This window comes from Gorilla gorilla, chromosome 6 (assembly GCF_029281585.2).
Source record: "Gorilla gorilla gorilla isolate KB3781 chromosome 6, NHGRI_mGorGor1-v2.1_pri, whole genome shotgun sequence".
Taxonomy (NCBI): Eukaryota; Metazoa; Chordata; class Mammalia; order Primates; family Hominidae; genus Gorilla; species Gorilla gorilla.
Window position 1 is genome coordinate 125248327 of NC_073230.2, and position 17812 is coordinate 125266138.

The 17812-nt window shown below is 36.4% G+C and overlaps 1 long non-coding RNA gene across 1 annotated transcript in view; it reads left to right on the forward strand.

Annotated features, from left to right (window-relative positions):
- LOC129523794 (uncharacterized) overlaps nt 1-17812 on the forward strand; it is a 40411-nt gene that overhangs the window by 3037 nt on the left and 19562 nt on the right. The window lies entirely within an intron of this gene.

Genomic DNA, 17812 nt, shown 5'->3' on the forward strand with positions numbered 1-17812 from the left:
TCCCACCTATGAGTGAGAACATGCGGTGTTTGGTTTTTTGTCCTTGCGATAGTTTGCTGAGAATGATGGTTTCCAGCTTCATCCATGTCCCTACAAAGGACATGAACTCATCCTTTTTTATGGCTGCATAGTATTCCATGGTATATATGTGCCACATTTTCTTAATCCAGTCTATCATTGATGGACATTTGGGTTGGTTCCAAGTCTTTGCTATTGTGAATAGTGCCGCAATAAACATACGTGTGCATGTGTCTTTATAGTAGCATGATTTATAATCCTTTGGGTATATACCCAGTAATGGGACGGCTGGGTCAAATGGTATTTCTAGTTCTAGATCCTTGAGGAATAGCCACACTGTCTTCCACAATGGTTGAACTAGTTTACAGTCCCACCAACAGTGTAAAAGTGTTCCTATTTCTCCACATCATGTTAAGGAAAGAGGCACTGAAGAGGATAGCAAAGGCAGACTTGAATTGCCTACACCACTCTTCCCCCATCCCCAGACAGCAGCCCCTCATGATGCAGGGAGAGAATCTGTATGCTTGAGGGTGCGCCAGTGCAGTGACTGTGGAATTTTGCATTGGAATTCAGTGCTGCTGTCACAGCAGAAAGCAACAAAGGCCAGAACTCAGCCAGTACCCATAGAGGGAGCATTTCAACCAACCCTAGCTAGAGGGAAATAGCCCATCCCAGTGACAGAACTTGAGTTTTGGCAAGTCTTGCCAACACAGGCTAAAGTGCTCTGGGGTTCTAAATAAACTTGAAATGAATGGCAGTCCAGGCCACAAGGACTGCAATTTCTGGGCAACTCCTGGTGCTGTGCTGGGCTTGAAACCAATGGGCTTGGGGTGCACACAACTTAGTGAGACATCAGCTGGGGTGGCCAAAGGAGTTCTTGTGCCACCCTTCCCCAGCTCCAGGCAGTGAAGCTTGCAACTTCAGGAGAGAACCATTCCTTCCACTTGAGAGGAGAAGGGAGAGTAAAGAGTACTTTGTCTTACAACTTGGATACCAGCTTAGCCACAGTAGGATAGAGCACAGGGCAGAGTCCCAGGCTCCCATTCCAGGCTCTAGCTCCCAGATGACATTTCTATACATACCCTGGGTCAGAGGAGAACCCATCACCTTGAAGGGAAGGACCTAGTTCTGGCAAGATTTATCACCTGCTGACTAAGGAACCCTTGGTCCCTGAACAATCAGCAGTGGTAGCCAGGCAGTACTTACCATGGGTTTGGGGTGAGATTCAGAGCCACGACCCAGTACATTGCCAGCTTTTGTGACTATGAGGAGAAACTCTTCTACTTGAAGAAAAGAGAGGGCAGAATAAACAAGATTTTGTCTTGTAGTTTGGACACCAGCTCAGCCACAGTGGCGTAGAGCAGCAAGCATATCCTTGTGGTCCCTGATTCCAGGCCTTGGCTCTTAGATGACATATCTGGACCTGCCATTGGCCAGAGGGGAGCTGACTGCCCTGAAGCAAGAGTCCCAGGCCTGGCAGCATTTACCATAACTGACTGAAGAGTGCTCGGATCTTGAGTGAACATGAGCAGTAGCAAGGCAGTTCTCACTGTGGACCTAGGGCAGTGGTAGCCATGAGGAGAGACTCCTCTGCTTGTGGAAAGAGAGGAGAAGAGTGGGAAGAATTTTGTCTTGTGGCTTGGGTGCCAGCTCAGTCACAGTAGAATAGAGCACCAGGTATATTTCTAAGGTTTCCAACTCCAGGCCCTGGCTGCTAGACAGAATCTCTGGACTTGCACAGGGCCAGGGGGAACTCACCACCCTGAGAAGAAGGACACAGTCTGTCTGGCTTTGCCACTTACTGATTTTAGAGCCCTAGAGCCTTGAGCAAACATAGGTGGTAGCCAGGCAGTTTCACAGCTGACTCTGAGTGAAACCCAATGCTGTGCCGGCTTCAGGTCTGAAGCACTGTCCTAGTGGTGGTGGGTACAGGGTTGTCTGTGTCACCCCTCCTCTAGTTCCAAGAAACTCAGCACACACACACACACACACACACACAGAGAGAGAGAGAGAGAGAGAGAGGGAGGGAGGGAGAGAGAGAGACTCCATTTGTTTGGGAGAAAGTAAGGGAGGAGAACAAGAGTCTCTGTCAGGTAATCCAGAGAATTATTTTGGATTTTATTCTAGACTATCAAGGCAATACCTCTATGAGTCTGCAAGAGCCACAGCATTACTGGGCTTGGGGTGGCTCCTAATGCAGATACGACTACAGTAACCAAAAACTTAGATTACAACACTGAAGTTTCTTCAAATACCTGAAAAGCCTTTCCAAGAAGGACAGGTACAAACAAGCCAAGACTGCAAAAACTGCAATAAATACCTTATCCTAACTCTTCAATGCCCAGACACTGACAAACTTCAAGGAAAATGACCTCACCAAATGAACTAAATAAGGCACAGGGGTCAATCCTGGGGAGACAGAGATACGTGACCTTTCAGACAGAGAATTCAAAATAGCTGTTTTGAAGAAATGCAACAAAATTCAAGTTAAAACAGAGAAAGAATTCAGAATCCTATCAGATAAATCTAATAAACAGATTGAAATAATTTAAAAGAATCAAGCAGAAGTTCTGGAGTTGAAAAATACAAGTGACATACTGAAGAATGCATCGAAGTCTCTTAACAAAGTTGATTAAGCAGAAGAAAAAATTAGTGAACCTGAAGACAAGCTATTTAAAAATACACAGTCAAAGGAGACAAAAGAAACAAGAATTTTAAAAAAGAAGCATGCACAACACCTAGAAAATAGCCTCAAAGGGCAAACCTAAGAGTTATTGGCCTTAAAGAGGAGGTGGAGAGAGAAAGATAGTGGTAAAATGTTTATTCAAAGGGATAATAGCAAAGAACTTCTCAAACCTATATAAACATATCAATATTCAAGTACAAGTTTAACCCAAATAAGATTACCTCAAGACATTTAACAGTCAAACTCCCAAAGGTCAAGGATAAAGAAAGGATCCTAAAAGCAGCAAGACAAAAGAAATAAATAACAAACAATGGAGTTCCAACACATCTAGCAGCATACTTTTCAGTGGAAACCCTACAGGCAATCAGGAGAGTTGCAGGACATATTTAAAGTGTTGAAGGATAAAGACGATAACCTTTGAATAATATACCTGGTAAAAATATCCTTCAGACATGGAGGAGAAATAAAGACACCCAGACAAACAAAAGCTTAGGAATTTCATCAACACCAGACCTATCCTACGAGAAATAGTAAAGGGAATTCTTTAATCTGAAAGAAAAGGACATAAATGAGTAATAAATACTCTGAAAGCACCAAACTCACTGGTAATAGTAAGCACACAGAAAAACACAGAATATTATAATACTGTAATCATGGTGTGTGAACTACTCATATCGAGTAGAATGATTAAAAGATAAACCTATAAAAAATAACTATAACCATGTTTCAAGATATAGACAGTATTATAAGATATAAATAGAAAAAACAAAAAGTTTAAAAGCAGGGAGATGAAGTTAAAATATGGAGTATTTATTAGTTTTCTCTTTGCTTGTTGTTTGATTATGCAATCATTGTTAAGTTGTCATTAGTCTAAAATAATGAGTTACAAGATGGTATTTGCAAGCCTCATGGTAATCTCAAATAAAAACCACGCAAAAGATACACAAAAAATAAAAAGCAAGAAATTAAAATGTACCACCAGAGAAAATCTCCATCACTAAAAGGAAGACAGGAAGGAATAAAAGAAGGAAGAGAAGACTATGAAACAACCAGAAAACAACAAAATCAAAGGAGTAAGTCCTTACCAATAATCACATTGAATGTGAATGGACTAAACTCTCCAATCAAAAGATATAGAATGGTTGAATAGAGTTTTTAAAAAGACTCAATGATACTATAAGAAACACACTTCACCTATAAAGACAACTATAGACTGAAAATGAAGGGATGGAAAAGATATTCCATGCCAATAGAAACAAAAAAAGAACAAGATTTGCTATATTTGTATCAGACAAAATAGGTTTTCCTGACTGTATTAGTCTGTTCTCATGCTGCTAATAAAGACATACCTGAAACTGGGTAATTTATAAAGAAAAGAGGTTTAATTGACTCAAAGTTCCAAATGGCTGGCCTCACAATTATGGCTGAAGGTGAGTGAGGAACAAAGTCATGCCTTACATGGCGGCAGGCAAGAGGGCATGTTCAGGAGAACTCCCCTTTGTAAAACCATCAGATCTCATGAAACTTATTCACTATCACAAGAATAGCACAAGAAAGACCCACCCCTATGATTCAATTGCCTCCCACCAGGACCCTCCCATGACACAAGGGAATGATGGAAGCTACAATTCAAGATGAGATTTGGGTGAGGACACAGCCAAACAATATCACTGACAAAAACCATAAAAAGAGTAAAAGAAGGTCATTATATAATGATAAAGGGGTCAATTCATCAAGAAGATAGAGCAATTATATATGATACAGCACTTGTAAATATATATGCACCTAAAAATATATGCATCCAGATATAAAAAACAAATACTATTAGAGATAAAGAGAGAGAGAGAAAATGCAATATAATAATAGCTGGTGATTTAACACCCCACTTTCAGCATTGACAGATCATCCAGATATAAAATTAACAGAGCAACTATGGACTTAATTTGCACTATAGAACAAATGGACCTAGTAGATATCTACATAACTTCATCCAATGGCTGCAGAATACACATTCTCCTCAGCACATAGATCATTATCAGGGATAGACCACATGTTAGGTCACAAAACAAGTCTTAAAACATTAAAAAATTACAATAATATCAAGCGTCTTCTCTGAGCACAATGGAATAAAACTAGAAATCAATAACAAGAGGAATTTTGGAAATGATACAGATATGTGGAAATTAAACAATATGCTCCTGAATGACCAGTGCATTAATTAATAAATTAAAAATGAAATTTAAAATTTCTTGAAACAAATGGCAATGGAACCACAATATACCAAAACCTTGGGATACAGCAAAAGTTGTGCTAAGAGGAAACTTTATAGCTATACATGTCTACATCAAAAAAGTAGAAAAAACTTCAAATAAACAGCCTAACAATGCATCTTAAAGAACTAGAAAAGCAAGACCAAATCAAACCCAAGATTAGTAGAAGAAAAGAAATAATAAAGATCAGAGCAGAGATAAATGAAAAAAAGTACAAAACACCAATGAAATAAAGAGTTGGTTGTTAGAAAAGATAAAATTGACAAATCTTTAGCCAGACTAACTAAGAAAATTAGAGAGAAGACCCAAATAAATAAAATGAGATGAAAAAAGAAGACGTTACAACTGATGTCACAGAAATTCAAAGGATCATTAGAGGCTACTATGAGCAATTATATGCCAATAAATTGAAAACCTAGAAGAAAATGATAAATTCCTAGACACATATATCTTACCAAGATTGATCTATGAAGAAATTCAAAACCTGAATTGACTAATACAAGTAACAAGATTGAAGCCATAATAATATGTCTCCCAGCAAAGAAAAGCCTGGGACCTGATGGCTTTACTGCTGAATTTTACCAAACATTTAAAGAAGAAATAATACCAACCCTATTGAAACTATTCCAATAAATAGAGGAGGAGGAGATACTTCCAAACTCTTTCTACAAGGCCAGTATTAGTCTATGTTCATACTGCTATAAGAAATACTGAAGATTGGGTAATTTATAAAGAAAAAGAGGTTTAATGAACTCACAGTTCCACAGGACTGGGGAGGCCTCACAATCATGGCAGAAGGCAAAGGAGGAGCAAAGGCATGTCTTACATGGCAGCAGGCAAGAGAGTGTGTGCAGGGAAACCGCCCTTTATAAAACCATCAGGTCTCATGAGACTTATTCACTATGATGAGAATAGCACAGTAAAAACCTGCCCCCATGATTCAATTACCTCCCACTCAGTCCTTCCCACAACAAGTTGGGATAATGGGAGCTACAATTCAAGATGAGATTTGGGTGGGGACACAGCCAAACTATATCAATTGCACTCATACCAAAACTAGGTAAAGACATACCAAAACAAACAAACAACAACAAAAAAACTACATGCCAATATCCTTGATGAACACTGATGTGAAAATCCTCAGTAAAATACTAGCATACCAAATTCAATAACACATTTAAAAAATCATTTTTTATGACCAAGTGGGATTTATCCCTGGGATGCAAGTATGGTTCATCATACACAAATCCATCAATGTGATACATCATCTCAACAGAATGAAGGACAAAAAATCATATGATCATTTTAACTGATGCACAAAAAGCATTTGATAAAATTCAACATCCCTTCATGATTTAGAAAAACTCTCAAAAAAGTGGTTATAGAAGGAACATATGTCAACCCAACAAAAGCCATATGCAAATATCCGCAGCTAGTCTTATACTGAATGGGGAAATACTGAAAGCCTTTCCTCTAAGATCTGCAACACAAAGATGCCCACTTTCACCAAGTCCTAGCTAGAACAATTAGAGAAGACAAAGAAATAAAGAGTGTTTACATTGAAAAGGAAGAAGTCAAATTATCCTTATTTGCAGATGATATGATCTTATATTTGGAAAAAAAAATGAAAGACTCCACAAGAAAACTATTGGAACTGATAAACAAATTCATTAAAGTTGCAAGATACAAAAACAACATACAAAAATCAGTAACATTTCTAGACGCTAACACTGACCAATCTGAAAAAGAAATCAAGAAAGCAATCCCACTTACAGTAACCACAAATAAAATTAAATACCTAGGAATTAACCAAAGAACTGAAAGATTTCTATATTGAAAACTATAAAACATTGATGGAAGAAATTGAAGAGGACACAAAAAATGTGAAGATGTTTCATGTTCATGGATTGGAAGAATCAGTATTGCCAAAATGTCCACACTACCCAAAGCAATCTACAGATTCAGTGCAATCTCTATCAAAATACCAAAGACATTCTTCACAGAGATAGAATAAACAATCCCAAAATTTATATAAAACCACAAAAGACCCAGAATAGCCATAGCTATCCTAAGCAAAAAGAACAAAATTGGAGGAATCATATTACCTCCAATTATACTACAGAGCTACAGTAACCAAAACAGCATGATACTGGCATAAAAACAGACACATAGATCAATGGAAAAGAATAGAGAACTTACAGATAAATGCATGTATGTTCAGTGAACTCATTTTCAACAAAGGTGCCAAGAACATGAATTGGAGAAAAGACAGTCTGTTCAATGTATGTGCTGGGAAACCTGGATATCCATATGCAGAAGAATGATACTGAACCCTAAATCTAAGACTTCAAAATGTGAAATTACTAGAAGAAAACATTGAGAAAACTCTCCAGAACATTGGTCTGGGTAATGATTTCTTAAGTAATATTCCACAAGCACAGGCAATCAAAGCAAAAATGGACAAATGGTATCACATCTAGTTAAAAAGCTTCTGCACAGCAAAGGAAACAATCAACAAAGTGAAGAGAGAATCCACAGAATGGGAGAAAATATTTGCAAACTATCCCTCTGACAAGGGATTAATAAGCAGAATAGATAAGGAGCTCAAACAACTCTATGGGAAAAATAGAATAATTTGGTTAAAAAGTAGTCAAAATATCTCGGTAGACATTTCTCAAAAGAAGACATACAAATGGCAAACAGGTATATGAAAATGTGCTCAACACCACTGATTATCAGAGAGATGAAAATCAAAACTACTGTGAGATATCATCTCACCTCAATTATAATGGTTTTCATTCAAAGACAGGCAATAATGGATGCTGGTGAGGATATGCAGAAAGGGGAATGCTTGCACCCTATTGGTGGGAATGTAAATTAGTAAAAGCACTATGGAGAACAATTTAGAGGTGCCTCAGAAACTAAAAATAGAACTGCCATATGATCCAGCTGATATGGTTTGGCTGTGTTCCCACCCAAATCTCATCTTGAATTGTAGCTCCCATAATTCCCTTGCGTTGTGGAAGGGACCAGTGGGAGATAATTGAATCATGGGGGTGGTTTCCCCTACACTGTTCTTGTGGCAGTAAATAAGTCTCACAAGATCTGATGGTTTTATAAGGAGAAACCCCTTTTTCTTGGCTCTCGTTCACTTCTCTTGTCTGCTGCCATGTGAGACTGCTTTTTGCCTTCTGCCATGATTGTGAGGCCTCCCCAGCCACGTGAAACCGTGAGTTCATTAAACCTCTTTTTCTTTTGCAAATTGCCCAGTCTCGAGTATGTCTATATTAGCAGTGTGAAAACGGACTAATAGACAAGTAATCCCATTTCTAGGTATATACCCAAAAGAAAGCAAGTTAGTATATCGAAGAGATATCTACACCCTCATGTTAATTGCAGCACTATTCACAATGGCCAAGATTTGGAAGCAACCTAAGTGTCCATCAACAGATGAATGGATAAAGAAAAGATTGTACTTATACACAGTGCAGTACTATTCAGCCATCAAAAAGAATGAGCTCCTGTCATTTGCAACAACATGGATGGATCTGGAAGACATTGTGTTAAGTGAAATAAGCCAGGCACGGAAAGACAGCCTTCACATGTTCTCCCTTATTTGTGGTAGCTAAAAATTAAAACCATTGAACTCATGGAGATGGAGAGTAGAATGACGGTTACTTGAGTCTGGGAAGGGTAGTGATAGGGCTGGAGGGAAGTGGGGATGGTTAATGACCATAAAAATATAGTAGATAAAATGAATAAGAGCTAGTGTCTGATGGTACAATGGGGTGACTACCATCAACAATAATTTGCTGTACATTTCAAAATAACCAAAGAGTATAATTGAATTGTTTATAATACAAAGAATGATAAATGTTTGAAGTGATGATTACTGCATTTACCCTGATGTGATTATTACACAATGTATGCCTGTATCAAAATGTCTCATGTACCCCGTAAATATATGCACCGACTATATACCTACAATATTTTTCTAATGTACCCTATTCTAAAAAAAAATACTATGCAAAGCAAAAATGTAAAACAAAAACGAAGGACAGCCAGTATTTCTACCTGTATCTTGTCTCTATTTTAAATAAAACCACAAGAAAAAAGATATAACCACAGGAAATCAATCAATATTCACATAACTTATTATTAGTTGAAGTTTCTACCAGAAGTATTGCAAACATTTCCATGATAAATTTTGTCATGTTTCTCATGGCTCATAAATTTCCCTTTCTATTTAAAAATTCCACCGTTTCATATACACTTAAGTATAAAGTAAGCCAAGTATAGTGAAGTTATAAATCTATTGTACTAGCTATAGATACAGAAATATGCACTAGGTTCACCAAGTCATGAACGGGAAATGTCTAATAAAATAATTCAAAATAGTGACATATCTCCTGCTAGTTTCTTCTAACTTTCAGCTCAGTCTTGTCTGAAACAGTATTCACATATAAATAGGCTAATGGAGGCTTCATTACACTATTCCCTAAAGTGCCTAAGTCTCAAATCTGATTCCTAGTTGGAAAACAAAGCAAATCCTCAAGAGAGGCAATGCCTACTGACTCAGTATTTATTCATGATTCCTACTTTTAACTGATTTCCAGTTGTTGAATACAAATGTACTCTCAGCTTCTGTATTTCTTATATATATTATTCTCCTTTTTATATTTTAGGATAATGCTTATATTGTTTTTATTGTTTTTGTTTAATAATAAAATTTTAATGTATTCAGTATATCTTTAGTTACAACTTAAACACCATTCCATAGACCTTTATAGGTAGTGATTTTATTAATATTCTTTTCTGGGTAATTGCTAATTTTTATTTCCTCTTTGTCCCTACTGTTACTGAGAATAATCATTTTCAGTGTTTGAGTGATTCATCTTTTCTAATATTTCTTTATAATGACTTTGTATGTTTTCTGCATTGTTGTCAGAGATTGCAGCCCTTACAGTGTCTTATAAGTTTGACAGATGCAATATTTGTTCTCTGTCCATAGGGCACAAAGTCTGATTTAGTTTTTTAAACTAACATAATCATCTTATTCATATCCCATATATTATTACATAATATCACTTAAAGTCTCAATTTCAGTTGAGTCCTAAATACCTTTCTTAAGGCTAAGAGCAATGGCTTAGGTGCCAAGCATCATCCTTAAATGGCAATTCGAGGGGCTGGATGGCCTAGATGATAAATATGAGGAGAATATAAAGCCAGTTCCTCCAACATTAGCAGGTCACTCTGGATTGGATTTGCTGCAAATTAATGAAGATTAATCTTCAGGGCCTCTTCTCTTGCACAGGGCCCTTTCTAGACAATAAATAATGTCAATTAAAAGAGTATTTAATATTACTGAACCAGAAAACTTCAAACATCCTGAGATTTTATAACTCAAATATGAAAAAAACTTAATAGTAATTTTTGCATGTTATAATAATTTGTAAGAATCCCAAAAATTTATATGGCAGTTCCAATAGAGATGTATAAAGGTAGAAACAACTTCTAAACTAATAAAAAATGTAATAAACCATGCCAGAGCAAAAATTGAAATAGCTTCCTATTATGTGTATTGAAAAATTACATTTCTTGCACATGTACCTCTGAACCTAAAACAAAAGTTGAAGAAAATCATATTTCTAAATCACTGGAATATGAAGAGGAGATCAATGAATAGATAGCCAAAAGTTATATGGCTTTAGAGGTATGTCAGGCAGTTAATAAAAATATATATTTTTTATTTTGTGAGATTTATAGTATTTGTGAGATTTTCAAAATTTGTAACTAGTTCTGATTTCTTTTTATCTTTTATTTTTTTGAGATGAGTCTCGCTCTGTCACCCAGGCTGGAGTGCAGTGGCTTAATCTCGGCTCACCACAACCTCCACCTCTCGATTTCAGCAATTATCTGCCTCAGCCTCCGAAGTGGTTGGGATTACAGGTGCCCACCACCACACCCGGCTAATTTTTTTGTATTTTTAGTAGAGATGGGGTTCCACCATCTTGGCCAGGATGGTCTTGAACTCCTGACCTCATGATCCACCCACCTCAGCCTCCGAAAGTGCTGGGATTACAGGTGTGAACCACCACGCCCAGCCTCTTTTTATCTTCTAAATAAGAATTCACATTCATTCTTAATTTTTATTTGTTACTTTGGATTTTTTTTTTTAATTTTTGTCTTTGTCCTCTTTGTTCGCATATGCATGCTAAGTGCCTAGAAGAGCATCTGGCACCTAGTAGGAACTCAGAATATAATCAGTAAATACACAAATGAACATAGTCATCTTTTGAATCCCTCTACTCCAATGTGGATTGGTCGCTCTCTGTTTGGTCCATAGCTGTACACATGAGCTCTCCCTTCAGGATCCTCCTGGAGATTCTTTTTGTCTCTTGCCAAAGCTGAAACACCTATTTCCTGTATTCCCTTTCTTGGCTTACTTTCTTATTTGGATACAGCACATCCTCCTATAGCTTCTTTTTTTTTTTTTTCTTTTTTTTTTTTTTATTATACTTTAAGTTAGTGGGTGCAGCGCACCAGCATGGCACATGTATACATATGTAACTCACCTGCACAATGTGCACATGTACCCTAATACTTTGGATTTTTTTTTAAGGCTTCTCCAAAACTGTATCAGCCTCATGCCCCTCAAAAGATAGGCAATTCCCTAGTAGTCATGTACTTTCAATGGCAAAAGATGATGTGTGGAAGAGTTGAAAGAGAAGATGCATTTGTATCCCCTCACCTCAAGCCAAATGACTACAAGTTTCATGGACACAGAAGCTGAGGAAACTGTTAAATCACTGTGTGTCCTCACCTCCCTTTATCTACTGCCAACTATGAGGAAGGGTTTCTCCATCACCTCAGCCAGGTGAGAAGGGCTGTGAGAGAATCATAGCAAGACATCAGCATGTCCCCGGGAGAAACTGGTGCCTGACACTTCCTTCAAGATTTCTAAAGACTGGAGTTGTCTCTTTTTAGAAGTAAAGGGAGATCAGAGTGCTTGGGCACAAACTGCTCTTCCAAGGAATAGGGCAAGGATGCCTGAGTTTCTCAAGAGTCAAGTTGTTCCCAGAAAGGGGACATACTTGGGAAATTTTAAGAGTCCCCACTCAAGGGAACTACCTGGAGAGGCAAAAAGACCCCACAAGAGAGAAGCTGTATTGGGTGACCCCACCTCCTGCCTGGTTTCTGGGGAAGGAGAGAAAGTTTTCATTTAAATGAAATTTGGAGTTCTGATTATTGCATTGGACTGGATGCTTTAATTATTGAATTGTGATTGCTCTTGTGGCTCAGTGACCTGCCTGAGATATCATTCAACACCGAGGAAAGATCTAACTGAGTTTGAAGGGAGTAAGAGAAAAGAATAAAGTTGCTTTATAGTGTGTACCCTAATGAGCCCTAATTATTCAAGAACAGTTACACTCCATTTACCTTTCACCTTCGTAATTTACCAAAGACTTAGATATTTATGTTAAAGCCTCCCTATTGTTTTTCTTCAGAGCTTCTTTTCTATTTTAACGAATATTTTTAAAAATTATTTTAAGGCTACATTACATAGTACATAAAGGCTTATTATGTTTTAACTTCAACAAACATATAGACATAAATAGTGTCTACTTCTTTCTTTTTCTTTAGCATTGACCTAACTAAATTCAGCTTTGAGAGAAGAAGATGTAGTCTGAGTAATTTCTATGGTTTGGAATTTTTTAAATTTTTTGTTGTCTTAAAAAATGATTTTAGACAAAAGTGATTCATGGCATTTGAAAGAAATACATATTCACTGTTTAAAGAAGACAAGTTTTTCTATATCTACATCTATATTATGCATATCTACAGCCAGATATAAAGTAAAATTATTTTTTCTCAAAAAAATCAATCAGAAAAAAGAAAGTACCTTCCTTATATTTGAAACCCATAGCAAGTTCCAAGAGAAGAAAAGGACAGAGTATAAAATTCTTCATTATGCTGAGCAGTGGACCTGATTTTCTCCAGGTCTTTAAGCCTATTTATGTATCCAAAAAAGGATGGAGATGACAGAGTTCCTCAATGTGATGACTCTATATGCTCTCCCCAGAGCCCTTGCAACATGACAGAACTTTGCTAAGCCCATATTATACTAGGAATGTGATCAACAAGGCAAAGATTTCAGGGAGAGGTCAAAAATTATTTCAGATATACTGGAGAACCAGAGTGGGGGAGAAAACAGAATGGCACTCCCAAGCTGGCCAAATTTATGCAAGCTAAAAATGCTTATTATCCTTCGGGCCAGCAGTTCCACTTATTAAGGTCTATCTTTAAAAAAAACATTGTACATCTACATAAAAAACCATGAACAAGAATTTTCAGGGAGCATTGTTTTAAGAGCAAAAAAAAAGGCAATCATCCAAATGCTCACCAACAGAAAGCTAACTAAATTATGCTACACCCATACCATGAAATACTGTAAGTAAAATTTATATACTGACATGTGAGATGCATAAGACCCTATAAAAATGTTTAAATGAAGTTGCAAAAATGTATAAAGTCTGATCACATTTGTGAAAATATGTTTGTGTATGGTTTTGAACAAATGCCTAGGAAAGGTTTTGGAGGGATATAAAACAAAACTCTTCATGCTATACTTTTGGGAGGCAAATGGGGCTAGGGAGAGTGTGCTGAAGCGATGCTGAAGATAAACTTCTCAACTGATTAAACTTTACAATGAGAATATGTTCATGTATTAATTACATAAAAGATTATAATAGGAATATGGAAATCATCCCTTTACAACTTGGAAGTTTGGATTTTTGTAACCCACAGAGCAAGAAAATGAAGCTGAATTCAATATGGATTATAAAGCTTTAGAATTTTGCATTTCCATTTTATCATATAATACTAAAAAAATTGACTTTCATTGCCACTAAAAATTTTATAGTAAAAAAGTTCTTACCCATTGACAAAGGTGCTAGATTATAAATGCTACTAATAAATAAATAAATCATTGGGTCGACATCCATAAATCAGTAGGCATTTATTAAATATAGGATACATTTCTGGTACTATATTACACACAAATATCACAAAGCATCTTGGAACTCAAGAAGGTAGAATGTAGTTACATTGTATCTGGTCTAATCAAAGAGATTCTAACAAATTACCAGATATGTTTACTTTCAATATTATCATAGTTGACTGCTTGAATAAATGACAGTTAACTTCTGTTGTATTTGCCAGTCTGTATATCCATAATAAAATACAAAATGCTAATAAAAATATTACATTGAATAGATAATATTGTCACTATTTCAAAACATGAGGAGCTGACAGTAAAAGACTTTGCTTACGGCCACTAGGCAAATAAATGTCAGAATCAGAATGTAATTCTGTTTCTAATGGGGCTACATATTTTATATCTTTCCACTCTTTCAAAATACCTCCTCCCTACCCATGTGGCAATTTAGAAAGGATTGCAAGAAAATACAATGGAGTGCTCCTCTCCACTTTATTTTTTTAAGTTTTAGAGCTGAAATAGTTAAGTTTCAAGAACTGTTAAATTTTCTAGCCCAGAACATTGCATTGCTCATAAATATTAGAAATCAATTACTGTAAAATGGCCTAGTACATGTATTTTAATTCATTTTTAAAAACAATTCAGATTTAGTCTTTTCTGGCCTTTTCCTGTTTTTAAGAAGTCTTGCAGAAAAAAATGTATTATTTATACTTTCTGAAATTTTTCCAGCTTAAGGTTTAACAAGTATTATTTGAAAGAGGCCAATACTCCTGAGTAGTTCAGATATTTGAGCTTTAACATTAATTATGCCCTTTAGTTGGATTGCTTCTATTTTAGGTTATAGTTGAAGTCGCAGACAATGGCATTGTGGATGGGGCATAGGGTTGTTGGTTAGAGGAATAAGAAAAGGTAAAATGATTGAAAAACAGGTAATTTCAGAGCATAGACACTGTGAAAGAGCTGATACAGATGTCTGTCATCAGCCATAGGAGGCTGGGGGTCAGGAAGTATCAGGAAACAGGAAAGATGTAAAGAAATGGCAGTGAAAGTGAACTTGATTATAAAAATAATATTGATAACACCATTATTAGAAATGTCACTACCAATAATGATTGGCATTTATAGTGTGCTTTACCAAGTGCCAGGCACTGATAAGCACTTTACATATGTTATTTCACTTAATCCTTACAGAAACCTTACAATATATTTTTATGCCCATTCTATAGATGAAGAAATGGTGGCTTAGAGATGTTGAGCAACTTGACCAGTTTACACATTAGTAAGTACTCTGATCCATCCAGAATAATTTTTAATATTTCTAGGAGGATCAGATCTCATATACAATGTGGAAATTCTCCAAGTTAATTCCATGAAATGTGGATTCATTTTGGGCTCAGAAATATAAGTAGAAACCTATAGCTAGATTTCCATTCCATGGCCGAAATTTTATTTTCTTCCAAGTGCCCTTCAAGAGGACTTAGAGCACAAAGGAACAAATGATCTGTGAAGGTCAAGGAAAACCTGACAACTGAAACCATGATTCCTACTCTAATGCCTTTCCATTGCTTTGCATTTCATATGAACATCTCTCTGTCTCTCTCTTCTCTCTGTCTCTCTCTCTCTCTCTCTCCCTTTCTCTCTCTTCTCCCTATACCCCTTCCTCTTATTTTTCCTTGCTTTGAAGATTAAGATTCTCCATCTCAGTCCCTCTGCTTCCCTCACTATTTTAGTTTTCATGTGGTTTGGGCCCACTATGGCTTTGATTTCAGCTTGGACTCTACATGACCTCATTGTGAGCTCATCACTGTTACCTGACATAGGTGTCAATGTCAAATTCCCAAGAACCTGCATTCCGGTGAACCTGAATTGCATCACTTTTCCACTTCTGGTGCAATTGGTTGTTGTCATGGCCCCTATAATAATGGAGCTGCCTCCTTTGAGGGCTTGTAATTGGGATGTTTTTGCTAAGAAAAGAGCATGAACGGAGAAGAAATAATTTGTATTTTTAGAACAATAGCATTGAAGCAGTAGGTGGAGAAGCCAAACTTCTGAAAGGAGAGGAGCCTTTCAGTTAGGAAATAACCTGTGAGAACAGCCAGAATAGCAAAGGCTCTTCTCATCTTATGCTGTCTCATCTTTTTATGTCTTCTGCTTTTTCTTTGCTTCATTTAATTACTAAAACTTTTATTTTTAACCTTCTCATTATTAAGGAATTTGTCAAGAGAAAGTAGATCTTTGTTTAATATCACTAGACTATGGGTAACTAAAAGGGAAGGACTCTTGTTATTTAACTCTGCATCCTTAGCAACCAGCACAGGGTCTGGGTTCTTGCACTTGTTTAATAAATATTTGCCGAATGACTCAGACCTGGAGCAGACCACCCCAGGTAGGCAGATGTTGTGTTAGTAGAAGCAGACCATGATCAAGGGCAGAGGTGATTTGGCAATCAGGGCAGGCAGTGAAAGAGAATTTCAGAAGCTTACAAATCAACTGTAAATATGATGTTAGTATTTCTGAGCACATAATAGCCGGATGAAACTGGGAATAGACAGACTACCGTGCTTGGGGTGAAGCGTAAGCACTTAATAGAACAAAATTGTTCATTCCAGTACTACCAGCAATAGCTCAAAACTCAAAGGGCTTTGTGGTGCTTTAAACCTTTCTTTAAACTCTGCAACAATGACTGATAGTAACACAGTATACCCTTTTCATTCAGGCAATTGGCTCACACCTTCATCCTATCTTATTCCCACCACTGAGCATCTAAGAAGCCTCCTTGTGAGTGGGTAGCTATAGGCTTTTGTCCTGACACTCTTGCCAAGTTACAAAACAATAGTATACTAAAGAGATAGATAGCATGGGCCAAACAGAGATAAATGATGTTTTTCACCAAGTTTCCTGAACCCATTAAAAATGTGGTGTATCACATTATATAATATGTACATAATAATACATAATAATATTCCATTATATAATAATGAAATATTATATATACTATATATAATGGAATATTGTTAAATATATAATGGAATGTTATTATATATATAAAATATTCCATTTTATTCATATAAAATATATGATTTCGTTCTTTTCATGGGTGAATATAATATGCCATTATATTCACCCATGAAAAGAACGAAATCATATATTTTGCAGCAACATGGATGAAACTGGAAGTCACTGTCTTAAGTGAAGCAAGCCCAGCACAGAACGTTAGATATTGCATCCTCTCACTCATAGGTGGATGCTAAGAAATGTGTCACATGGATGTAGAGAGTGGAATTATAGACAATGGAGACTTGGAAGGGTGACGGGGTGGGAGGAGGGTGGATGATGAGAAATTAGTTAATGGGTATCATGTACATTATTTGGGTGATGGATACCCTAAAAACCCTGACTTGACCACTACATGATCTATGCATATAAAAAATTACACAAGTACCCAATACTTTTGTACAAATATTTTATAAAAAGCTTTGCCTCCAATCCATAGCAATCTCCTTTGATTTGTGGAAGAGTCAAAATGAATGGTAAAGATAGATTTTCTTTTCACAATCTTTTACTTGGTAACTAATCTCACTGAAAATGCATGAAAAGGAAGTGGGCTAGGGAAGCAAGGGGAACCATGACTAAATCATTCTGTTTCAGTCTCTGCATATTTTACTTTAACATAAATTAATCTAATAGTCTCCTTATTTCAAGAACTACCATTTCTCTCCATCAGTATACTGAAAAAAATTGTCCTCCATAAAAATATGGGAAATGAGTATAAGTTTTAAGAAGTCTGATGTTCACAAGTATTTAATCATAAAATTTAATTTACAAAAAAGGTGACTTTCT